The following is a 27,680-nucleotide window of genomic DNA, read 5'->3' as shown; positions in this document are numbered from 1 at the left end:
TACAATGCAGAGACATGGACATTTTGCATTGTTTTCTAATTTCATTAGTTCTTTAAGTCCTTCCCTATAGTAGCTAACTCTTCCACTGTCCATATCCTTACCCTACAAAGTAAAGGCCTCAGTACTACCAAATGTTCTTTTCAAACCTGTATAGAAAAACAAGGGAATAAGCAGTGAGATTTTTCGAAGATGTAATAATGACCTTTCAAAAATATTCTCCCCCAATGTCAAGGGGGTTACCTTTTCTATATCTGAAATATTGTCCTAATATGAAGCAGGTGCTTGGGCTTCAGCTTTGTAAACTTCTAGGGCACGGGGGGTAGCTGTAGAACTCATGTTCTGATGCATTTTGGATATGACTTCGACCTTGTGCTGGAGAATAGGTCTACCATTCTGGATGTGTGGAATCCATTACATCTTACTGTCAAGGATAATGCCCAGATAATCAAACTTGAAAAGAAGTTCCAATCTATTATGGCCTAAGTAAATATTCTCTTTAAAGGATTTGTGCAGTCTAATTGCCATATATTTATTTTTAGCTGCATGGATTTCTATCCCCTTCTTGTCACATTAGGCCTTAAATGTGTCCAAAAGAAGCTGTAGACCCATAGGAGTTTTTGACAATAGAAGGGTGTCATCCGCGTATAGCATTATTTACTGCACTTATGTGATTAAAAGAGTAAAACTTGCTCAAATAATTTCTTGTTATCCTGTTTTTTCGGCATGTCACAAGTGACATAACGTTTAATAAATTGTAGAATTGATTCATCAGTCGTATTCAAATCTAGGTCATCTTTGATCTACAGAAGAATATGAATGTGTAGTGTAACTCTTGCTTGATACTCTTTTCTCCAAAAGAAACAAGTACCTCTCCAACAGAATTTTTCTTTTTGTTAGTAAATTAGTGTAGAAAATGATACAAATCATCCCTTCTGTTCTTAGCACAACCTAAAGTAATAAACCAAGTATGTTGTCCTGAATTGTTTAACATACATTTCAATTCTCCGTGACTTTGAAACCAATATTTAGTTGTCCCTCTCTGACATGCCATAATGCTAATCAAGATATATTCTAGGTTCTCATCTTTGTTGTGCATAGTTTCAACAAAATACTGTGCTGGTATGTTAGTAAAGCCAATTCCAGTTCTAATTTCATGTGCAACAGCATAAGAAGTGACTGAAAGTTCATTTTCATATAGTATGTGAAAATGTAAGGAATATCTTGATGAAAGTATGGATCCTGTGAATCCAATCTTGTTGCTCGATACTACGATGAAGAAATTTTGAATGAACGGTCATCATATCATTCACCTTTCCCAATGGGGAATAAATGTGGATGACATCTTGCTTCTAGTGTTTTTTCTCAGACACTAATTGGTTCTCCTGTAGCTTTCCTCATCTGATACAGGTTTAAAGCATCACTCATCATGTCTCTGGAGCATAGTGAATGTATCCTATAATGTTTATATATATGTTCAGCTTGTTCCTGATAAATCGGTTGAAATTGTCCAGTTTGATTTTGCTTTTACCAAATTATAAGTATGTAGATGAGATAAAGTTAGCAATGTCCATATCTTTATAGTATATATCGTTTTGAGTTTTAATTTACTGCTTTTTGAACTTTGTCCATGCTTATTAATTGTTTCCAAACTTTTGTGTCTTTTGTAGGTACTCCATTCACTAAAACCATTAAAGGTTACTCTATTTTGTATTTTATCCCAAGAGTGGTTATGTTTTTATGACATCTAATGGAAAAAACAACAACTTTTCCTTTATGTGCGCATACTAATTCATATGGCTGAAATTTCCCTTATTTTGGTTGCATTCTAGCAACGGTTTGAAAAGGCTGTTCTGTTTGATTTAAAATGATTTCATATAAATGTAGTTGGAGTGGTTCTGATGGTATTGGATACATATTCAAATTGTTATGAACCTCATGTGAAGGCATGAAGTTATGGTCTAATTTTCCAAGCAGTAATTGGATATTCGCTGATATTCGTAGACATTGTATCTTTCTTCCTCAAATCAAAAGAGAGTAACATTTCTCCATGAAAATTTATCTTCATTTTCTGTTTTGTCAGCACAACCTCTGGACAATTATTGTTCTCAGAGAGTGCATCAATATGTTTACATTGTGTGTAGTCCGTAATACTGCTGCTTTGTGCTGGATTCAAGAGAGGTAGATCACACTTGTATTGTTCTAATTGCAATGATGATGTTTTGATGAAGTAAAATGTCTGCATAAGTCTTCTTACCATTGAATGATGTGTGGAGAGCATCTTGATGTTATTGTTATTTCTGAGGGAACCTAAAGAACGTCCTTGTAGGTTAGTAATGGTCCCAAATTGGCAAACTTCTGAGGTTTGTAGTAGGGTGACTTTTTAAATGTCAACAGAAATGTCCTTAGTTTCAAAATGGATGTATCTTGAATATTGCAAATAGAAGTACAACTCCATTCAGAAATGGTTTTGATTGTTGTTTTTCCTCCTGTAAATCGAAAGTAGATATTGTATTTTCTTTCACAGCTTTTTTTCTTTCCCTACTATATTTCCATGTAACACTTCATAACAATGTCCTTCATGTGTGACAGAAAGCACACAATTATTCTGTCGATGTTAACTTGCTTCATGCAAGTATGGTTAAGTACTCGATGTATGTCACTAATCTCCATGGAAAATAGTGTAGAAGGGTTGATAGTTTTTTTCTCTTTATTTTATATATTTTATGGTTGAAATTAAATGGTCCAGGGTTCTGAAGAGATTCACGATGAAAATAGTGTTTTCTTTTAGCATGAAAAGCTTTTGGAACAATATGGGGAACATATTATTTTTGTGCAAGTTTATCAGTCCTTTTCCTAATGAAATGAAGTGTTTGGAGCAGATTTGTGAGGACAGACATTTTATAATGCTTTGAGGTAATGTGCCTTTCTTGTTGTTCTGTGAAAGTGTATATTTTTGCAGAATAGGCAGCATTTTTGTTGGTGGAATGCCTGACTGTTAATTGTTCTCTCTGGCCAATGCTTTCTATTAGCCTTTTTACTATTAAGGTTAGGATGTGTATCAACAGTCTTAACATTTTTAGGTCGAGCATTCGAGTCCTCTTGTGTATACTTTAGTATATATACTTAATTATATACTTTTTTTTTCTTTTCAACTGCCTTTATTTAACTGTTTTGATAGAAAATGATCAGCAGAGGTCAGTAAAATAACAGAATTGCTTTCTGCTGAGGGTCTTTCTTTTTTTAAATTTTTCTGGCAACTGCCTCTATATAACTTTCTTGATAGAAAACAACCAACAGAGGTCAGTAAAATACCAGAATCACTTTAGCATTCTCTAGATTCCAGTCCATAGAAATTGTCTTCCAGGAGCACCCGTAGACAATAATATTTTTTTCAAATCTTGTATTTTCAGTGATATGACCAATGAAGGCCTTGCTATTATAATAAAAACAGAGCTTTGGACTATACCGTTTCCCTCTGAAGGGTATTATTTCTCTCCATGTGTTCCCAAACCTGGCGTGTCTTGCAGTTTGGTGCTTACTTTCCCTCCATGTTAAAGAACAGTAGATATTTCAGCACTCAGGCTAATGTGCTGCATAGCTAAATACATATAAGGTTCTAAAGGCTAGACTGATTTCATTGCAAAAGCTTGTTTTATACTCTTAATAATATGTAATGTAATGTAATTGGGTATTTGTAAAGTGCGGCTACACTACAGAGAGTCCCGGCGCCGAAGACCACTAAAACAGGCAGAGTATGCTCACAGCCACTGACTAGTACTACTGTTGAAATAGCCATGTTTTTAATTTCCTCCTGAATGCAAATAGGTCAGATGTCTGTCTAAGAGAAGGTGGCAAACCGTTCCACAATCGGGATGCCACTACTTGAAAAGAGCGGCCGCACATGCGGGAACGGGAAAACCTAGGGATGCTCACCAGGTACTGCTTTGAGGACCTTAAGGTACATACAGGGGTGTAGTGCAGAATCCTTTTTTGCTGATATAATAAGCCCCTGAGTTGTGTAGGGCCTTAAAGGCCAAGGTAAGAGCTTTAAACTGGACCCGCCTTCGCACCGGAAGCCAATGAAGAGAACTTAAGTGGGGGGCATATGAGCCCTGGGTCCTACCATGAGGACAGCTCTGGCCGCCGAATTCTGGATCACCTGCAGGCAACCTAATAGATATTCCAGTAAGTCTAGGTATAAGACATTTGATTAGTCCAGCCTTGATACAATCAGGGCCTGGACTGCAGTCTTTCTGAGGGGGACCGAGAGAAGGGGGAGGACGTTCTAAAGCATTTTTAGAAACCCCAAGCAGGTGCCGGCCACAGTTTGAATTTGAGTCGTCATGGACATGTCCGTTTCCAGCTTAACCCCAAGGTTTTTTACGGTGGTAATGGAGTACGTCATGGGGGACATGTCCAGTGGCCACGCCTCACTCGAATTGGAACTGAAAAAAATAATCTCTGACTTTTTGGGAATACACTTTAATTGGTTCCCTCTGAGCCAGGAGAACACCTCCGTTAGGCAGGTGTTTTTTCTCGCTGCCTTTGAACACGGTCGCCTTCTCGCAGGTGAACAGAAGTTGCGTTTTGTCGGCGTAAGATAGTTTGTGCACTATATTCCTCCGCTATGAGCGCAAGGTGGGCCATATATACATTAAACCGGGGCGGACTTAAAATGGAGCCCTGGGAGACTCCAACATTCATGGGGGTGATGGGGGCCGAGAAAGGGGGGACCATACTGTTTGCTGATGGCCACTTAAAAAGGAAGTGTTCCATTTGAGTACCGTGCCGCCAATACCGCAGTCCTGAAGTCTTTCCAGGAGTCGGTCATGGGGCACGGTATCAAAGGCCGTGGAAAGGTCTAATAGCACTAGCACTATTCGACCCACTATCCCAGGTAGTTTTGATCATTTCAGAGACTTCTAGTAAGGCCGTCTCCATACTGAAGTTTGCTCTGAACCCTGACTGACACGGATGTAGTAAGTTATTCACCTCCACATATTCCGTAGTGACTAGGTTTACATATTTCTCCAAGACCTTGGAAAAGAAAGGCAACAATGAGATTGGCCTCTAATTAATCGCTATCAGTGAGTCTGCTGTAGGTTTTATTAGGAGCTAGAGGATTCTTGCGTGTTTCCAGCTCGCAGGCATTAATCCCTCCAACAAGGAGGAGTTCAGAACTCGGTTGACCGCTGAGTTAATCACTTCAGCAATTGACACCAATACTCTCGCTGGACAAGGGACCACGGGGGAACCGGATTTCAGAGCCTTCATTATCTCGAGGGATTTATTCCTCAAGATAGACGGGAACTGTAAGAGAGACACACCTAAATTAGGAATAACTCTAGGGGGAGCAGCTGTATTTTGACCCTCTGTCCGAGGCAGCTTCTTAAAAGAATCTTGGATGATTTTAATCTTCTTGAAAAAATAGTGCGCTAAGCTATTATTCCAGTCACTGGTCGGGGTAAATAGACTGTTCATAGCATTAGGGGATGTGAAGTTCCCAGCCTCTTCAACTTTGGTGGATAGGAAGAGTTTCTTTTCATCGCGGACCTTGGAGTAATCGACTTTCAAGGCCTGTTTATAAGTGGCTTTGTCAGAGGGGTTAAAATTCTTCCGCCATTCTCTCTCAAGGCATTTACATGCGCTATTACTCTTTCGGAGGGCCTCCGTAAACCATGGTGCCGAGGTTCTACTGGCTTTTACTACCCGGGTCGTGGGAGGAGCTAGCTCCAAAGAGTGGAGCTGTAGCCAGTTCTCCAAGGAGAGTACATCGCTACTATAGTGTTGTTTTGTGTAGATGTCCTCCTTCTCTCTCTTCCTTTGTTCCTCTCATATATCTCTGCTGTAAAATTTCATTTTGTTGCTTTTCCCGGTACTAATTTCTATGCATCAATGTTCCCTCTAATTTTTTTCTCTGTGTGAGGAAGTTTAAATTATGTTTGCACTGCAGCCAAGGTTGCGTATTTTGTAGCCTTTTGGGAGGCTACAGACAACTTGTGTGTATCATTTCCTGCAGTGTCAGTTCAGAGTGAGTTATAACAGTAATGCCCCAATGCGCAGATTTTGAAGTGGAGTGAAATTTGTGAAGACACTCTAAATAGGGCATGGCCAAAGAAGTGTAATTAAGAATCCTTTCTGAGAGGTTTAGCAAAAATCAGTAAACCAGAATCCTGTGCTCCACACAGGGACAAACCTAACCAGTGTTTGGGTCCATTTCACACTTTTCGGTTTCCAGATATAGCACGCAAATGGACATAAGCCTAGAACAAGCCAGACCTATAGGCTTCGATAATGCTTTTTGCCTGTATCAAATAAATGAATAACAAGGATTTTGTTGTGAAAATGTCTGCCTTTCACACCAGTTTCTTTGTAGTCTTTCACTTTGTTAGACACATCCTTTTTCTCCCCACATCTTTCTGGAATCCCCCATATGCATATGTCACACACCATCTTTTTTTTCTTCAGCACCCTTTTTTCACTCTCTGTAGAACATACTTCCTTTAATCTCCTCTACTTCAACCTCCACCCCACACACATCACCTACCAACTCACCTGCTGGAAGCACTGCAATTTCTTTCCCTTTGGCGATGTGTTATTTTGAAAGTTATGTAACTCCTCTAGGCATATCCCCACAGTTACAGTTTGCATAGATGTAATAATCGCTCTCTGTGGGGTGTAGAGAGGCCAACGATTGGGGTGAATGTGGCTGGAATGACTTTAGGAACCACTGAGAGAAATTGGCACAGCATTCTGCCTCAACTGCAGAGATCTCAGTCACGTCCCATAATAATCACCCACCCACAATTTCTACGCAATAAGACATTTGGAGTTACTCAGTTCACAGTGTGCACAAACTACAAATACAGAACATTTGGTGGTACTAATCTACTCGGGTAATGCCACAATGAAATAATACATAAAGTACCCATGCACCTCAGTGTATTTTGTTTTAAATGGGCTGGTTATGGAGTGACAGGAGAGATGCGGCACTGTGTGAACCAGAGTGGTTCCTATGGCGAGTCACAACCCAATGAGCAAACAAATGCACTGTGCAGTACTCTAAAGAAAAAAGTGCTTGGAGTTACTAAACCAAAACATTGGGCAATCCTCAGGTAAAATTACACACATAGACTGTTTTGCATGTTCCTTAGCAAATGTGTAAGGTAGATCAGAAGGTTAATCATCCTCTGCAACATCTGGGGCTTGCAGGTCACAGGCTTGCAGACTGCTAGTATTAAGCTCTCTTTTGAAATGCAGCACAGATTGGACCCTTCTTTTTGGAACAGTATTCTCTCCCCATCTTGGACAAGCGTGAGCTTTACGTAGGCTAAAGTATAATTGATAATTGATAAAGGGCTGGGATGTTTCTAACTCTTTCAGGCACATGCATCAAGGTAGGATTTTACGAGTCCTTAATTGCGATAATTAAGGAATCGCAATTAAGGACTCGCAAAAGCCTACACATGTAGGAATCACTGAAAAAATAGCGATTCCTACAGATTCCTTATTTGCGACTCGCAAATTGCGAGTCGTAAATAAGGAATGGCTTCCCATTCATTCCTATGGGCCTACAGGCCCATAGGAATGAATGGGAAATTGCATGCGCAATTTGAAAGTATCGATAGGTCCTCGCAAATTGCGCATGCAATTTCAGGGTGCAAGGGTGTCAAAAGGACACCCTGTTGTACCCCTGAAATTGATCTGTGCACATATGTTACGCACACACATACCCTAAGGGCAGCAAATTCAACATAATAGGGTGCATTTTCCCTGTTTGTGCATGGCATGCCTGTTTGAAGATGCGCCATGGTGAAAACAGGAAAAGTGTGCCTTTATGGTAATAATGCCCTAGTTGGGATAGTTAAACAGCAGTTTATTAAGCCTGGGCAATATGTTAATCATGTCATAGTAATCAAAGTAATTTCAGTAATTCCGATCGTTTTGCGGAATTACTGATAATTACTCCTGCATGAGTAATAAAGAGCCATTTAGGGGAAAATTAGTACATCAATAACTAATTTAGGAAGCGCAAGTGGCTGCTCACTCTAGTCTTCGTGTTCTTTTGATTTACCGCTATTGCCAAAGCACAACATGCATCCTCCTGTCCATTTTGGACAAGGGGGTGCATTGTGTGCCAAGACAAAATGGAGCTAGATGCTGAGAGTAAGGTGGGAGGAAAATCCTACCTTAGCACATTTAGTGGGCTGAGTGGCTGCTCACACTGGTATTCATGTTCTATAGCTTTTAGTGCCATTTCTTAGCACAAAATCCATCTTCAGGTCCATTTTGGGTTCAAGGGTGAGTTTTTGCGCCAAGAATATAGCTCTGAATGCATGGTTATTGGTTATGCTTCTTGTGTAATTCTGCGTAATTTAGTAGCCGCAATTACTCGGTTCGTTTGCACCACTGCATCCACTTCACAAACGGTAGCTAGATCCCTGGTACTAGCATCAGCTCATGCCCAGTACATGAAAACAGTGAGCTGGTGCCTCCAAAAGAAAACGCTACATTTAGTGCTATGCAGATGCATAGCTTTGATTGGTGCAGCAGGTGCAGTGACACTGTAGACTGGAGGCCGGAGGGGCCCACTGATAGCTGATTCCGACTGTATTTCACCATTCAAAGAATGGCCAAGGCATCCATTGTCTGCCTTGCATTAGGGCCTATGCTACACTGACTATGCCACTGGTGTTCTGCATCAATTCCTCAGGCATTCTAAGGCAATGGTAGAGACAAAATTAGCATTAATGCTAACAGACAATTTAACTGTTTCCTTTCAATACAAACTGGGACACACGAGTTGGCACGACACATCTGGCATGGCGCACCTGCCTCTCCAGTGCTTGACAAGCACTGTGGAAATTATGCATAGAGTTAAAAGCAAAGCAAATGTTTGAGCTAAAAAAGGAGAGACAACTAGATACCCATATAGTGGCTCATTGTACAAATTGGTACCAAATACATGAGAATTAATCATGGCTTCCCAGCTTTACCAATTTGAATGACCATAGTCAAGTATTGTATTTCATCAATCTTCCATTTTCTTCCTTATCGCATATGAAGGCAGCTTAAAATACTTGAGTTCAGAATGCAAGGCATACAAACGCATTGTGTTTTATTTAATAGACTATAATGTTGCTTTATCCTTAAGAATGTGGGCCACATACAGGGTGCACTTTACAATGTACATGCCTTTTAGTTCACAACCAGCATTGTCTCCTGTCCATGAATGGTTCTAAGCTTATGTTTTAAAAGTCTTACCTTTAATAAGTGCCTCTCAGTGCAGTGATATAATGTGACCTATTAATGTAAAAGCTTCTGCATGTGCTTTTATGAATTTGATGAGACCTTATCATATTTTATGTGGGTTGTTTTAAGAGCTGCATGGTGAACTTTTCAGAGCTCACTCAGCTCATAAAATTGCAGACACAGCTGGGCCTGTGCACTGATGCAGGGAGAGAGAACTGGCTGATCTTTATCTTTTTTATTTTCACACCCAGGAGTGCAATGGTTGGGCCAAGAACAGGAGAAGCCCTCCCTGCAGGAGCATTAGTTGCCAATGCCCAGTGCACACACTTTATAAAAAACATTATCATCAAACCTAAGGCCACTGGTCAGACAAACTTCTGACCCTCTGCAGCTCCCATACAGCTGTGGTAGAGGAATGCTAAACTGCTGCTCTACTCTTCCACTGTGGTCTGCTCTTTCAGTGGAGCTCACCCCTGCTGCTCCCTGTGCTTTTTTAACATGCGAGTGACCGCTTTGTCGTGCTTCTCACATTTTAAAAGCAGCAACTGCAGTTGGTCTCTAACTGATATAGGCATTGTGTTAAAAGTTGGCAAATCTGTTGTATAAAGACAAAAAAAGGAACGTTTGAGTATTAATAATCCTAATGCAAGAATACATTGTTTACATTTATTTATTAAACTTTAATTCGTTTTTTTAACAGTAGTACTTAATAAAATGTACTTGTTTTATGTTGAAAAATGTAGGCGATGAGGTATAATGTTGAAGTTTTTCTGCAATCCCTTTCAAGAGCAAATAAAGCTGTATTACCTTTCAACAGCCATCAGAGTGGCTATGGTTGTAGCTGCAATTGAGCAGTATTAGGCTGCGTTCAAAGCCCAGTTAGTGTTATAAACCAATGAGATTTAGCTTTAATTCTTCATTGTATTAGTTAGCTACCTTTCTAACTTGCTTACATTGTCTTGTGACTAGAAACATGTGTTTAGTAGTATTAGGCTGTGTTTATAGCCCACTCTCTGCTAACAACCAATCCCATCATGCTTTATTTGTTGTTTTTCTTATCTATTTGTCTATTGTTTTTCATTGTTTTGTGACCATAAATGGGTGTTTCATATGCCTGTGTATTATCTCGGAAACTTTATTGCTGCAGACTAGTTCATTGAGTATGATCATTTTGGATTTAGTAGTATTCTCCTACATTTGTAGCACAAAATGAATGTAAGCCAATCATTGTCCTCCATTCAAAATTTCTCGCTGTTAAGTAATTTTCTGCTGCCCATTCATCTAACCATGTATATATTGGTTTCTCTGGCAGACTGTTACTCATTCTTGTATGTCAATGCAGGAGCAAGATGGCTCATATTTGGCTTCTTGAGCAGTTTCATTTTTTGGGCCAGAGTGTATTTCCAGAAAACTCATTTTGAAGCTAATTTTGGTTTGAAATCAGTAGACATACATGGATTGGGGAAAGAGGTTTGAGACGGAATCAATTACTTCCTCTACTTTCCTCTGTTAGTGAAAGTGACCATCCATTCTTTATGATGATCCACTCTTGTGAGAATGATATAGGTCACTTAACTGGAGTTAGACTTGAAATTGAGATGACTAGGATTTTGAATTTCATAATTTAACAACTACTGAACCTATTTATTTCAAATTCCAAAAAGGATCATCTACTCACCATTATCTAGGTTCCTTCTAAATTTCAGTAAAATCCATTCTGCTGTTTTTGCGCTACGGCCAATAAAATAGTCTATAGAGAATGTATTGGTGGACAAACCTGTTTTGGGGCACCGCTTATTTCATTTTACCCCTTCATGAATCTCCACAAAACATTTCATAATCGGCCAATGTAGATACAGCTACAGGTCTGAAAAGTTTTGTCGAGATTTGTGAAACAGTAGTAAACTGCTGAATGGAATTACACCAAATTTGGCAAAAAGGTAGAGTTTAGTTCACAGATCACGCTTTTTGTTAAATGGTGTAAATCCGTGCAGTAGTTCCTGAGAAAATCAAAAGTAAAATCATAGATATATCTATGGGCGCATAGCGTACGCGTATCGTCTGAGGATCATGCCCGTACCATTACGAGCACGAGCTGCATGCTAATTGGCTGTCAACTGTCTGTCAACACTCCAAACCAGGAAGTGATGGCAGCCATCTTGTGTCTCGGTAGAACCGAGGCACAAGGAACTGAAAAACAAGTGCACAAAAGACGCAAAGGGGTAGGGTAGAAACACCCTGACCCCCTAGGCCTGCTCAGGGGGTCCCACAAGAACCCCCAAGGCCCCGGCCCAAAAAACAAAATATTTTTTTAAATCGCGGGATGCGTGTAGGATACGCGTATTACGTTGGGAAAAAAAACAAAGCCTGCTTTTTTTTAAATTAGCCCCCGGGGGGGGGGCAAATCCCAGGGGCAATGTATTTAATTAATGGCCCCCCAGCCCTGGGGACCCGCCACCCCCAGGGCTTTAATGTTACGTATGCGGGGGGGCTCACGGCCACCCCGCAGCCCCGGGGACTGCCACCCCCGGCGCTTCTTTTTTTTAATAATAATGGGGGGCCCAGAGGGGTCCCCGGGGACCGCCAATCCCAGGGCTTTAACATTATGTATGTGGGGGGGCTGATGGCCCCACCGCACCCCCGGGGACCACAAGTAGTAGTGTAACCATCTTCACACTTGTGTTTCAGTCCTACATTTCCCCAGTCAGTATCTATACACTCCATTGATAAGAAATACTGTTATTTGTCTAGAATCAAACTGTGAGTTAGTTTCCATTTAAAAAAAAATATATATTTATTAAAGATTTTTCCTTCTTTTTTACCCTTGCAGGGCACAATATAAACTTAAGCAGGTAATGACATACATATAAATGAAAACCAATAAATCACGATATACATTACATTGTGACATGTACAAAAGATAGCTTTGCGGCACCGCAATACAAGAGAGGGAGTTTATTTATAACAATTGATAGGAGACCATGCCTAGATACTGATCTCCTATTTGTCTTTCCAATTATTCATGTGTGTTCAGGCCTACATTTCCCCAGTCAATATCTATGCACTCCATTTATAAGAAATACTGTTATTTGTCTAGAATCAAACTGTGACTCAGTTTCCATTTGAGAAAATTGAGAGAGAATGATTTGGTTGTTTTTCACATCTTCAATTCTCAAGTCTGTATCCTTACACTTACACCAAACAATCTGTCACTGCTGTTGCACTGTTGTAGTGACCCATTCAGCAGTATGTACTAATCAATTCACTGTGCTAAAACTGAAGCACTTATAAATTCAGTCAGGCACTCTCCTTGCAGAACTGTAATCATTCAGTCAGTACCCAAGTACACTTGCCGCGAAGTAGGCCTTAGGACATGGACTGCTTCAAACCCCTATGGACTATACATGTAGTCTTCTATCCACCTGCACACTTGTTTTTCACATCTTTAATTCCCCAGTCTGTATCCTTAAACTTTCAGCAAACACTCTGTCATTGCCCTTGCACTGTTGTAGTGACCCATTCAGCGGTATGTACTGATCATTCAGTGCGCTAAAACTCAAATCCTTATAGATTCACTCAGACACTCTCCTTATAGTACTGTAATCATTCACTCAGTACCCAAGTACTAATGTAGCGAAATAAACCTTAGGACAAGGACTGTTTCAAATCTGTATGCTGTATGCATGCAGTCTTCTATCCAAGTTCACACTTGTCTTACATCTTCAATTCTCCTCTCTGTATCCTTACACTTCCACCAAACACTCTGTCACTGCTGTTGCACTGTTGTAGTGACCCATTCAGCAGTATGTACTAATCCATTCACTGTGCTAAAACTTAACCACTTATAGATTCAATCAGACACTCCCCTTACAGTAGTATAATCATTTACTCAGTACCCAAGTACTCATGTAGCAAAGTAGGCCTTAGGACAAGGACTGCTTCAAACCCGTATGCTGTATGCATGCAGTCTTCTATCTACGTGCAAACTTGTCTTTCACATCTTCAATTCTCCACTCTGTGTCCTTACACTTCCACCAAACACTCTGTCACTGCTGTTGCACTATTGTAGTGACCCATTCGGTAGTATGTGCTAATTCATTCACTGTGCTAAAACTCAAGCACTTATAAATTCAGTGAGGCACTGTCTTTGCAGAACTGTAAGCATTCAGTCAGTACCCAAGGACTCATTGACCAAAGTAGGTCTTAGAACATCAACTGCTTCAAAACCTTATACATTATACATGTAGTCTTCGATCCACCTGCATAATTGTCTTTCACATGTTCAATTCCCCAGTCTGTATCCTTACAGTTCCACCAAATACTCTGTCATTGCTCTTGCACTGTTGTAGTGACTCATTCAGCGGTATGTACTAATCTATCTACTGCACTAAAACACTTATATATTCTCTTAGACACTCTCCTTTCAGTACTCTAATCATTCAGTCAGTACCCAAGTACTCATGCAGCGAAGTAGGCCTTAGGACATGGACTGCTTCAAACCCCTATGCACTATACATGCAGGCTTCTATCCACCTGCACACTTGTCTTTCACATCTTCAATTCTCCACTCTGTATCCTTACACTTCCAACAAATACTCTGTCACTGCTGTTCTACTATTGTAGTGAAGTATTCAGCAGTATGTGCTAATGCAGTCACTGCGCTAAAACTCAAGCACTTATAAATTCAGTCAGGCTCTGTGCTTGCAGAACTGTAATCACTCAGTCAGTACCCAAGTACTCAAGTCGCGAAGTAGGCCTTAGGACAAGGACTGTTTCAAACCTGTATGCTGTATGCATGCAGTCTTCGATCCATGTGCACACTTGTCTTTCACATCTTCAATTCTCCACTCTGTATCCTTACACTTCCACCAAACACTCTGTCACTGCTGTTGCACTATTGTAGTGACCCATTCAGTAGTATGTGCTAATCCATTGAATGTACTAAAACTCAAGCAATTATGAGTTCAGTGAGGCAGTGTCTTTGCAGAACTGTAATCTTTCAGTCAGTACCCAAGTACTCATAGAGCGAAGTAGGCCATAGAACATGAACTGCTTCAAACCCTTATACACTATACATGTAGTCTTCTATCTACCTGCATACTTGTCTTTCACATGTTCAATTCCCCAGTCTGTATCCTTACAGTTCCACCAAATACTCTGTCATTGCCCTTGCACTGTTTTAGTGACTCTTTCAGCGGTATATACTAATCTATTTACTGCACTAAAATTCAAGCACTTATATATTCTCTTAGACACTCTCCTTACAGTACTCTTATCATTCAGTCAGTCCCCAAGTACTCATGCAGCGAAGTAGGCCTTAGGACATGGACTGCTTCAAACCCATATACACTATGCATGCAGTCTTCTATCCACCTGCACACTTGTCTTTCACATCTTCAATTCTCCACTCTGTATCCTTACACTTCCACCAAACACTCTGTCACTGCTCTTGCACTATTGTAGTAACCTATTCAGCAGTATGTGCTAATGCAGTCACTGCGCTAAAACTCAAGCACTTATACATTCAGTCAGGCACTGTGCTTTCAGAACTGTAATCATTCAGTCAGTACCCTAGTACTCATACAGCGAGTAGGCCTTAGAACATGGACTGCTTCAAACCCCTATACACTATGCATACAGTGTTCTGTTCACCTCCCCACTTGTCTTTCACATCTTCAATTCCCCAGTCTGTATACTTACACTTCCAGCAAACACTCTGTCATTGCCCTTGTACTGTTGTAGTGACCCATTCAGCGGTATGTACTAATGATTCATTGCGCTAAAACTCAAGCACTTATAGATACACTCAGACACTCTCCTTACAGTAGTGTAATCATTCACACAGTACCCAAGTACTCATGTAGCGAAGTAGGCCTTAGGACAAGGACTGCTTCAAACCCGTATGCTGTATGCATGCGGTCTTCTATCCACGTGCACACTTGTCTTTCACATCTGCAATTCTCCACTCTGTATCCTTCCACTTCCACCGAAAAGTCTGTCACTGCTGTTGCACTATTGTAGTGACCCATTCAGCAGTATGTGCTTATCCATTCACTGCGCTAAAACTCAAGCACTTATAAATTCAGTCAGGCACTGTCCTTGCAGAACTGTAATCATTCAGTCAGTACCCAAGTAATCATGCAGCAAAGTAGGCCTCAGACATGGACTGCTTCAAACCCCTATACACTATGCTTGCAGTCTTCTATCCACATTCACACTTGTCTTTCACATCTTCAATTCCCCAGTTTGTATCCTTACACTTTCAGCAAACACTCTGTCATTGCCCTTTCACTGTTGTAGTGACCCATTCAGCGATATGTACTGATCATTCAGTGCGCTAAAACTCAAACACTTATAGATTCACTCAGACACTCTCCTTACAGTACTGTAATCATTCACTCAGTACCCAAGTACTCATGTAGTGAAGTAGGCCTTAGGACAATGACTGCTTCAAACCTGTATACTGTATGCATGCAGTCTTGTATCCACGTGCACACTTGTCTTTCACATCTTCAATTCTCCGCTCTGTATCCTTACACTTCCACCAAACACTCTGTCACTGCTGTTGCACTATTGTAGTGACCCATTCAGTAGTATGTGCTAATCCATTCACTGTACTAAAACTCAAGCAATTATAAGTTCAGTGAGGCACTGTCTTTGCAGAACTGTAATCATTCAGTCAGTACCCAAGTACTCATAGAGCAAAGTAGGCCTTAGAACATGAACTGCTTCAAACCCTTATACACTATACATGTAGTCTTCTATCCACCTGCATACTTGTCTTTCACATGTTCAATTCCCCAGTCTGTATCCTTACAGTTCCACCAAATACTCTGTCATTGCTCTTGCACTGTTGTAGTGACTCATTCAGCGGTGTGTACTAATCTATTTACTGCACTAAAAATCCAGCACTTATATATTCTCTTAGACACTCTCCTTACAGTGTTCCTATCATTCAGTCCCAAAGTACTCATTCAGCGAAGTAGGTCTTAGGACATGGACTGCTTCAAAACCCTATGCACTATACATGCAGTCTTCTATCCGCCTGCACACTTGTCTTTCACATCCTCAATTTTCCACTCTACATCCTTACACTTCTACCAAACAGTCTGTCACTGCTGTTGCACTCTTGTAGTGACCCATTCAGCAGTATGTGCTTATCTATTCACTGCGCTAAAACTCAAGCACTTATAAATTCAGTCAGGCACTGTCCTTGCAGAACTGTAATCATTTAGTCAGTACCCAAGTACTCATGCAGCAAAGTAGGCCTTAGAACATAGACTGCTTCAATCCCCTATACACTATGCATGCAGTTTTCTATCCACCTCCACACTTGTCTTTCACATCTTCAATTTCCCAGTCTGTATCCTTAAACTTTCAGCAAACACTCTGTCATTGCCCTTGTACTGTTGTAGTGACTCATTCAGCTGTATGTACTAATCCATTTACTGCAGTATAACTCAAGCATTTATATATTCACTTAGATATGGACTGTTTCAAACCCCTATGCACTATACATGCAGTTCTCTATCCACCTGCAGAGTTGTCTTTCACATCTTCAATTCCCCAGTCTGTATCCTTACAGTACCCCCAAATACTCTGTCACTTCTGTTGCACGGTCGTAGTGACCCATTCAGCAGTATGTACTAATCATTCAGTGCACTAAAACTGAACCACTTATGGATTCACTCAGACACTCTCCTTACAGTACTGTAATCGTTCACTCAGTACCCAAGTACTCATGCAGCGAAGTAGGCCTTAGGACAAGGACTGCTTCAAACCCCTATGCTGTATGCATGCAGTCTTCCATTTTTCAACGCTAAAAGAAATTCATCGTGCCTTCAAAAAGTGAAAAGAAGAGAGAACATAAAAAAGCTTATCATTTCAAGAGAAGTCATCCACAAGATTTACCTGAACAACAATGTGTGGTGAAAAAGAAAAAAAACTCCTGGTAAGACAACAAAGGGTTTTCATAAAACTATCAAACTCTAGGTATAGTGTGGAGAATGTGACAAATAAAAATAATGTATCTGCTACTAAAAAGAAAAACAAGAGAAAAAAGATAAATGATGGGAAATCATGTTCTAAAGAAACACTGTAAAGAAAAAGGAGGAAGAATTAATTTCAGGAAATTAGAAAAATAATTTTTACAAAAGAGTTGTCATAAACTTATTAGAGGATATGAAGAAATGTAAAAGAAAATCAGCATTTCATAAGAAGAGGAAACATATTGAAAGTATTGTTGAGTAGGCTTTTGAATTAAAAACTAAATTATTTATTTTAATAATCAATAGAATTCGATCACTAGATAAACCAATCCATTTAATGAAGGCGAGAAGTAATTGGGGAAGACTAATTAACAGAACTCATTTTTCTGTCGTTTTTTTGGGTGAATGGAAAGACAGTTCAAGTTTTGAGCCTTTTTTTAATGAAGAGAGTTATTTTCAGAGTAATGATTTGTTGCATGCAGTTGACACTAGTGGTCGAGCTTATGAGGTTAGACATGGTTGTCCTATTGAGAAAGAGAAAATTGTTCCCAGAAATGCAGAAGAGGTGTTGACTGATGAAGTTTTAGGGAGACGTCCTAAAGCTCCAGTGTACACTTGGAATTGCAGTAGTATTTATAGTGTATGACAGGCATCTATACATTTTATACGCAGTTCTTACGTGTCTATACTAAGAAAAGTGTTAAACAAAAGATTAAGATGTTGCAAGGACTGGACCCTTGCAGAGTGAGAGAAAATACTGGTTTGCAAGGTCATTCTTTGGCTTGTCTTTCTAGAAAAGTATGTCAAAGTGTTTTTCACCATTTCAGGATGTTAGCAGTACATCATACTCAAATGAGGAAATTAGTCACAACATTGTATTATGCAAAAAGTCCAGCACTAATGTTAAAAAAAGTTGAACAGTGCTCTTTTGCGTGGATCAGTATCAGATGTAATGAACGTTTATGAAGAAATTGAGTTTAGTTACTTTGGTCCTGAGGAAGACAGTGCAGAAACTGATACATTAATAGAAGGAAATGTGGAAGAGAGTGTACAACATTCTAGCACAAAAACTTTGAGCAAGAAATTACGAAGTTTAAGGTGATTTCAGGTGAAAGGCAAAACTATTCTTGAATTTGTTGTCGACGAACTGATTATAAAAATCAGACTAGGACTGTTGATCTGTATTTAAAAAGTGAAAGAGAAAATAATAATGAGTGGAAGGAATTTGCAACTTATTTGTTGTTAGAGAATTGCTTTGATTTGGGTTCTGATCAACGTATTTGTAAATATTGTTATAACAAATTAGACGAGAACAAAATGCCTGCTAGAGCTGTGCATAATAATCTTGAGTTGGTAAATATTCCTTCTGAACTGATATATTTAAATACATATGAGTCTATTCTTATTCAATTTGTGCATCCATTTCAGGCTATTGTTCGTATGGAGCCTAAGACAGGGAAATTGCCTCCTTCAGATTTACAGAGAGGATTAAAGGGAAGAGTTGTATATTTGCCTCTAGATTTAAAGAAAAATATTGAAACAATTGGTGTAGAAAATGTAGAAGATGAACCTCTAGGTATTCTAGTTAATGGCGTTCCTACTAAGAGTAAAAAAATCTGGCAACAATTAGTGGATGTTAGGAAAGTGAAAAAGGCAATGTTGTATCTGGTAAAGAATAATCAGTACTATAAAAATGAGTATGTGGGAGAAGAAGAAAAATCTTTAGAAGAAGATACTGACTTGTCAACAGGACAAATTTAAAAAGTGGATATGTCCAGAACTGAAGAAATCGATGAACATTACAGTGTTCATCGACTTCATTCCAAAGAAGTGATGGGGAATACTATTGAGTTATTCCAAATGAAAGAAGCAAAGGGAAGTCCCATGAGTGTATGGGAAGAAAGCTTGGAAGCTCGTTGTTTCCCTCAGTTGTTTCCAACAGGAAAAGAAGGACGATATGATGAACGACCTGTGCAGATTCCTGCATCTGAATACCGGACAAGAAGATTGTATGCAGAAGATCCAAGATTTCGACAATGATTTCCGTATATGTTTCATCTTTTGTTTGAGAGTGACTTGTCTGGACTTTCTACTGCAGTCAACCATATATTGAAAACAGGTGTACATCTGCAAAATGTTTCGGCAATGGAATTTATGGATAAAGTACACCAGAAAGATAATGTTTTGGAATCTCAGCTGATTAATCTCATGACATGTCAGCGTGCTACTAATGAGTACTGGTACTGTTGTCATGGAGAACTTAAATGTATCCTAAGGAACTTAGGAACTCCTACATGGTTCCTTATTCTAAGCTGTGCTGAATATGCTTGGGATGATTTACTTCAATTTCTTCGAGAGGCAAATGAAAATATAGTAAATATTGAATACAAGACACCTGGAGAATTGTGCTCTTTGGATCCAGTTAATGTATGCAGATATTTCAATCATAGATTTGAAGCTATGATATCTTTTATCACCAATAAAAAAAATCCTCCTCTTGGAGACGTGGATTTCTTTTGGTTGAAAGAGTATCAAGCAAGAGGTGCACCTCCCATACATAGGCTAATATGGATCAAAGATGCTCCCAAATTTTGGAACAGATTCGGATGATACTGTGTTGTCTTTTATTGAAGAATATGCTACATGTGCTATACCCAAAAGCACCGAAGAAATGGACTTAAGACAACAAGTCTTACGATTCCAAAGCCATCGTTGTGGGAAATACTGTAGTTGAAAGTACAAGTCAAAGGAAAAGTTTTATACCAAATGTCGTTTTGGTTTTCCACGTCCTGTAATATCGAAAGGAAGAGTAAACAGTTTTATGTCAGCTATGCGACATACTTTGACAAGAAAGTCTCCAAAGAATACCAATAATTTGAGAAGTGAAGAGTAAAAATATATAAATTATTATAATCCAATTATTCTGTTCATGTGGAATGCTAACATGGACATTCAATATGTTGCAGACAATTCCATTGCTGTTGCTCGATATGTAACATCCTACATAACAAAATCAGAAAAGACGGAATTGAAGGAAATGTGGCAAAAGATTTCCCACGAGAAGAGTCTAAGTAAGAAATTATTCAGTTACAGTTTGAAGATGTTATCTCATCGAGAAATCGGAGCGTATGAATGCTCAGATCGCTTCTCATCTGCAAGTCTATACTCAAAATCTAGAAGAATCATTTGGGTGAGCCTAGGTCTTGCTGCAACATGAAATCGAGTACTTAAATCTGTACAAGAAATTGAATATTTAGCTGAAAAAGAGCCAGAAAGTACAGATATTGTGAAAACAAATATGTTGGATAAATACTATCCAACTAGAAGTCATCATCTTGAGAACATTTGTCTCTATGAAGTGCTGCAAAACTGTACTTTTAAATGGAATATTAAAGAAAACATCAATAATGGAATATATGCTATGATTGGCTCTGACGGATGTTTGGTGAAACAAAGAAAAGGACATTTGAATAATCACTGAAAACTGAGTTGCGATACTCCTGACAAAAGGGAATTTTACTATTTAGCTCTTTTGAAACTCGTCAAGCCGTGGCGTTCAGAATTGGAATTACCTGGAGATTTTCAGAGCTACGAAGATTCGTTCAACGCAACTAAAGATACTATAGAATGTCCTGTTTTTGCTAATTATGTGAAAATGTTGAACGACGAAATTGAGCAAGAAGCTACAGTTCTCAAGACAGTCAAACTTCTGCTCCGTTGTGTCAGGATCCACTAGGAGAACCAATTGTTCAAAATGAAGCAGCAATTGCCATGGATGAGGTGGAAACAGCAATGTATCAAGCTCAAGAAGATATTATGGACTTAGCAAACTTGGAGGAGCAACTAAATCTTGAACAGAAAGTAATATATCAACAAGTGAAAGAACAGATTGACCATGGGTTACTTCATGAAAAGAAAGAGTGCACATGTACAACGTTTCAACCAATCCGAATGTATGTGAGTGGACAAGCTGGAACAGGAAAACGTTTCTTAATTAAAGTAATCACCAGTTACCTACAGAAAACAACTGAGTCTCATTTGTCTTGTGTTGTAACTGCTCTAACTGGGTTGGCAGCACACAACATTAAAGGAATTACATTGCATCATTTACTTATGCTGCCTGAGGAGCATGAAAACAAATTGGAATATCACAAGCAATCTGGAGAAGCTTGTTGTGAAGTTTTAAGAGTGCTTAAGAAAATGAAACTTCTGATTATTTATGAGGTAAGCATGGTCTCAAACTTAATGCTTGCTTTTGTGCATTTACGAAAGCAGCAAATGCTTAAAACAGACTATAATGTGTTGTTTGGAGGAAAACATGTCATAGTTTTTGTAGATCTAGTACAACTTACTCCTGTAAAAGGACAACCAGTATTTAAAACACTTGCACATGAAAATACCAGAAAGTCTTTGGGTAGCATTGGAAATGTTAACATTTGGTCATATTTTGAATATAAGTAACTTATTACAAATATGCGACAGGCAAATGATGCTGATTATGGAACTATTCTTCAAGATATAAGAATTGGAAAAGTGACTGAACATGGCAAACAAGCTTTACAGAGACGATTACTTTCCAATTTGTTTCCAAATGAAAATATTGTTCCTGAGAAAATATGCTGATTATAGAACTATTCTTCAAGATATAAGAATTGGAAAAGTGACTGAACATGGCAAACAAGCTTTACAGAGACGATTACTTTCCAATTTGTTTCCAAATGAAAATATTGTTCCTGAGAAAATATATATGAGAATTGCAGAAAACAAACCTGTAATCTGCTTAATGCCAACACTGCGTGACTGTTCTATATTCAATGAAGACATTTTAAAGTTGGAAAATGAATAAATTATAAAATTGGAAGTTATTGATAAAATGGAGCATGAAGGAATCACTATTATTTTGACAGAAAAATTGAAGAGAAAATTGGATTCTTTAGAGAAATCGATATCTACATCTGCTGGTTTAGAAAAGAATCTATATGCATGTATAAACTGTCGGGTAATTTTACGACGTAATTTGAATGTGGAAAAAGGTTTAGTAAATGGAGCAATAGGTAAAGTTGTTGATTTCGTTAATTACCTAAATAGAGATGGTATTGAATATTTGAAAATCAAATCTGATCAAATTGAAGAAGTACAACAATTTAGTCGTTGTTCAGCTCGCTTTTTGCTTGTAAAAGATTTATATGTTCGCAGAAAACAGTTTCCTGTTTCTTTGGCGAATGCAGTGACCATTCATAAATCTCAAGGTTTAAGTGTAGATAGTGCTTTGGTGAATATTGGAAGTACTGTGTTTAAAGAGGGTATGGCAAATGTTGCTTTGTCTTGAGTTAGAACTTTATCTGGATTGTACTTGATTGATTTTGATGAGAGAAAGATTAGTGCAGATGCAGATTGTGTGAAAAAGTATAATAGGTTAAGAAGAGAATATGCTCCCAATTTAGGTCAATATCCTTTATTTGAAAAGCGTGTGGTAGGTAGAAAAAGAAGATATGAGAATATCTGTATTGAAGCTGTAGAGAAAGAAAAAAAACAAGATGAAGTTGTGATTGCAAGCAAAAAGAAAAAGGACACTGTTAAGAGACTGTTTGTTATCAGTGTGAAAATAGTTCTGGTGTCAACTGCTATGCTAATGTAGTTGTTAATGTTGTTTTTTTCTTGAAAGTTTGCAACAGCAAATTGTTGAAAATCGGGAAAAAAGATTTTGTTAGTTGTTGTATTCTATTTATGAGAAATGTAGTAGTGATAAAAGTAAAATACAAAGTGTTTCTGATATTCAAAATGTTTTGGACATATGATCTGGTTGTACTCAATTTACACAGAATATTCAGCAAGATTGTCAGGAATTTCTTATGTATATGCTTGTTGTATTGGAAGATGAAGGTATAGATATTGAAAATCTTTTTGGCCTTTCTTATGAATGGCAACATGACTGTGAACATTGTTTGTTTACATGTAGCACTAACATAGACACTGAAGATTTATATATTTGACTTTACCAGACTGTGAATCAGTGTCTTTTAACAACCTAATTAGAGGAGCAAGTCAAAACATGGAGTGTAGGCAATGTAAATCACAAATGTCATCAAGATTATTCATACAAAGGTATGGACAGTATGTAATTTTAATGATGCAACGTTGTGCAGCTGATGGAAGAAAATTGGAAACTTTCATTAAAATTTTTGTAGCTACTCAAGTATCAATATCAGGAAGAATTTTTGTTGCTCTAGCAATCATTTTTCATGATGGTCCTTCTACAACATCTGGACATTACACTGCTTATTTAAAATGTGCTAAAGATTGGATACATTGTAATGATAGTCAATTGGTTTTTAAAGAACGTTTGCCTAAAGAATTACCAAATTCTTTCCTAATATTCTTAAAGCCAAAGTTTTAGGAAAAAAATTTGGTCTTTGCGGATTACTGCTGTTAAGGTAGGCTGGTCTGGTGTTGTGGAGTGCTTTGTGAGCGTGGCTAAGGAGCTTGAAGGTGATCCTCTTGTCGACGTGGAGCCAGTCTAGGTCTCTTAGGTGGGGGGTGATGTGGCTGCTGCAGGGAACATTGACGATCAGTCGGGGGAGGCGTTTTGGATTCATTGTAATCATTGTAGGTGTTTGCCTGGGATTCCTGCATAGAGTGTGTTGCCATAGTCCAGTCTGCTGCTGACGAGGGCCTGTGTCACTGTTCTTCTTCTTTCGGTCGGGATTCACTTGTAAATCCTGGGGATCATGCGGAGGGTGTTGTAGCAGTAGGAGGAGACGGCGTTGACTTGCTTTCACATGGAGAGGGAGGAGTTGAGGATGAATCCTAGGTTGTGTGCATGGTCGGTGGGTGTTGGTACTGTTCCAAGTATAGTCGGCCACCAGTAGACGTCCCAGGCTGAGGGGGTGGGTCCGAGGATGAGTACCTCCGTCTTGTCGGAGTTCAGCTTCAGGCGGCTGCTCCTTATGCAGTTGGCGACGGCCTTAATTCCCTCATGGAGGTTGGTTTTGGCAGTGTGTGGCTCCTTGCTGAGGGAGAGGATGAGCTGGGTGTGTCAGCGTAGGAGATGATTTGGATGATCCCTTGAATATGGGGGCTGCTGACTTACGTCAGGAACTACTGGTGCTCCACCGAAGCTTGAAATCATATGCTCCTACCCATCAGCATGGCCACTAACTGGATCCCGTGTTTGCCAACTGGGAGGACATAGGAGTAACCACCCCCCTCCCTGTCCCAATGTCAGACCACTTCCTGGCTCCCTTCGTGGTGAAGGTTCCAGAGCCTAGAGTCCAGGAAAAATCTGTGTGTAACTACCCTTGTAGGAAATGGGCGGGTTTCTCGCTGGATAAATTTGACAGAGCACTGGCCCTGGGTGGGCCCCCGGGGGGGCACAGATATTGAAAACGCCTGATATAATTTAGAGAGGCGTATAACTGAAGCACTAAATAGTGCGGCCCGCTGCTTCCAAATAAGATTCTGGGTAGGGCACATACATCAGCACCTTGGTATAATACTGCTTTGCATTTGGCTAAAGCAGAGTGTAAACGCCTTGAGAGGCGATGGAGAAAGGGATTTTTGAGTCAGGACAGATTGGAGTACCTTGAAAAATTGAAAAAATACCATGGACGAATCAGACGGGCCAAGGCCACTCACTACCAGGATAGAATTGGGGCAGCGGGAAATTCTACAAAAGAACTTTTTAAAATCTACAAGGAGATCTCCTCCCTTGCAGCTTCCGCCGCGCCTATAGCGGGCTTGGCTGAGTCATCCAACTGGATTGTGGACTATTTCTCGGAGAAAGTGGAGAAAATGTATTCCTCCTTTCCTGGGACCGTAAAGATGGGCACAGAATTTGTGGAACAGATCGGAGGAGCTGGGGAGGGCATGAGGTTGGATAGTTTCACCATTCTTCCCCCTGAGCTACTCAGCAAAATCTGTCTGAGCATTAAGTCTGGCTCGCCCAGAGATCCTGCCTCACCGAAGCTGTTGGGTGAGAGTATTTCCACCCTTGAGCCCTATATAAGATATCTCTTGGAGGTATCGTTTAGAACGCACACAGTGCCTGGTAGTTGGAAAAAAGCAACTGTTCTTCCACTTCAGAAGAAACCGAATATTAGCCTCGACAAACTCGAAAACCTACGACCTATCTCGCTGCTGCCTTATTTGGCTAAAGTGGCAGAGAAGGTAGTAAACCAACAGCTAATGGTTCATGTCGAGGAATCCAGCCTCCTGCACCCCTCTCAATCTAGCTTCCGGGCTTTACATTCTAGAGTCCGCACTACTCCTTGCCACGGAAGTGATTAGACAGGGGGCAGATGCTGGGCAAACAATGGCCCTGATTCTGCTGGACCTGAGCGCCGCCTTTGACACTGTGGCTCATTACACCTTGCTGCAGTGTCTGAATAAGGGAGGTGTCTCAGGCCCGGCTCTAAAATGGTTGCAATCCTTTCTGGCTGAGCGAAGTTTTCAGGTCAGACAAAGTGCCTATTACTCCAAGGCCATCAAATTGGAACAGGGTGTGCCACAAGGATCGGCCCTGAGTCCTACCCTGTTTAACTTATACGTAACCCCTTTAGCGGAGATAGCGGAAGGCTTTGGAATCAGGGTCGTGCCATACGCCGACGACACCCAGCTGGTGGTCTCCCTATCACAGGCACCGGATTCGGGAGCTTTTAATTTCAGGGCATGCATGCAGGAGCTTGCCTCTTGGATGGCTAATAACTGCCTGAAAATGGTAACAAAACCGAAGTGCTTGTGGGGTGTTCCGTCGGTGTGGATGTCAGCGTGGTGGCCTTCGAGCCTGGGTCCCACTCCTATACCTTGCACTCAGGTGAAGAACCTGGGGGTATGGCTGGACTCCAATCTTTCGTATGAACTTCATACTAGATGTGTAGTGGGGACGTGTGTTGGAGTCCTTAAAAGCCTACGGAAACTATGGACCTCCTCCCTACAGAGGCCAGGAAGACGCTGGTGCATGCCCTCGTTACATATCGCCTAGATTATGGTAACATACTCTATCTGGGTGCCACAGCTAAATGTTTCAGCAGACTACAGGTTTTGCAGAATGCAGCCGCACGGCTGGTTCTTATGCAACCGAGGAGGGCTGCCTCCAAAAGAGCCTTGGACACTCTGCACTGGCTTCCAGTAAGGAAGAGAGTGCTGTTTAAGGCACTTTGCATATGCCATCGCATCATCCAGGGCACGGGCCTTTCCTATTTGAGGAATCTTCTCACCTGCTATATGCCCGCACGGCTCCTTAGATCGAGTGTGGACTGGCTTGTTGCTAGTACATAAGCTCAAGAAGGTCAGGATGAGAGGTAGGTCCTTTCGGCTTCTGGCGGCTCAGAGTTGGAATAAACTTCCTCTGAGCCTCCGGATGGAATCATCCGAGTTGAAGTTTAGGAAAGATCTTAAAACTCATCTGTTTTCATGCTAATTACGCTTTATTGATTTAGGCCGAGGTTTCTCGACTTTGCTTCCTCCACTCACCCTAGCGCGGGGACACGCCGGTTTGGCGTAACCAGGCGCTTTATAAATACTTTTATTAATATTATCATTATTACTGTGTATGAAAATTAATAATAATGTTTTGTTATTTTATGATGGTTTGAGATGTCTCATATTTACGTAAGAAATTGCTTTTAGAAAAAAACATTTAACATATGTTTTATTTCTATTTTTAAGATTGTTATTGAGAATGTTGAATGTTTTTTTTAAAGATAATCTTATTGATTATCTTTTTTGTTTGCCTGCTGGTATGTGATGAGTACAATTGAATTCACTGTTTCTAGTAAAATTCAATATATTCTGAGAACAGCAAAACAGGCAAATGAAATGTTTTACAAATTATTATGTGTTGTAAAATATATATTGTAACTGTATTTTTTCTTATCTTCCACAGATGCTAATTTTATAATATATACTTTTTTATTATTTATTATTTTTAAGGTAAGTATAAGTAACGATAAAAAATGGTGAATGTGCTGTGCTTCCACACAGCTGTAGAAACAAGAAATGGATGGAGTACACATCTGTGCTCAGATGGTTTGTATCTTTTAAAGATATATGAGAAAGTTAATATACATACTGAGTGTCCCTGGGGACCGACTATCTTTGAAGATATATTAAAAAAGTGCCACAGAGTTTTATTACAGAGATGTATAAAATGGGACATGGCTTCAGAACAGCTTTCTGCATTGCATCAATATGGTATTGAATAGAAAGACATGCTTGGCTAGTAGAGACTACGGAGTTTCAGGATTAAAAGAGACCAAATTGCTCAACATTAAATATGTCACAGAGTGTGTTTTCAAATACTCGTTTATGTTTAGAAGGACAAGATAAGTTACTGTGCGTAGCTATTCTTCTCTATGTAAATATGTCCTCAACATAAATAATACTTTGTGTTGAAGGGGCGTTCTATACCTGTTGCTGTGAGTATTTGTGACTTATATAAGC

This window comes from Lissotriton helveticus, chromosome 2_1 (genome assembly GCF_964261635.1).
Source record: "Lissotriton helveticus chromosome 2_1, aLisHel1.1, whole genome shotgun sequence".
NCBI classification, from domain to species: Eukaryota; Metazoa; Chordata; class Amphibia; order Caudata; family Salamandridae; genus Lissotriton; species Lissotriton helveticus.
The sequence above is the reverse complement of the archived record's forward strand: the minus strand, read 5'-3'. Positions refer to the sequence as shown.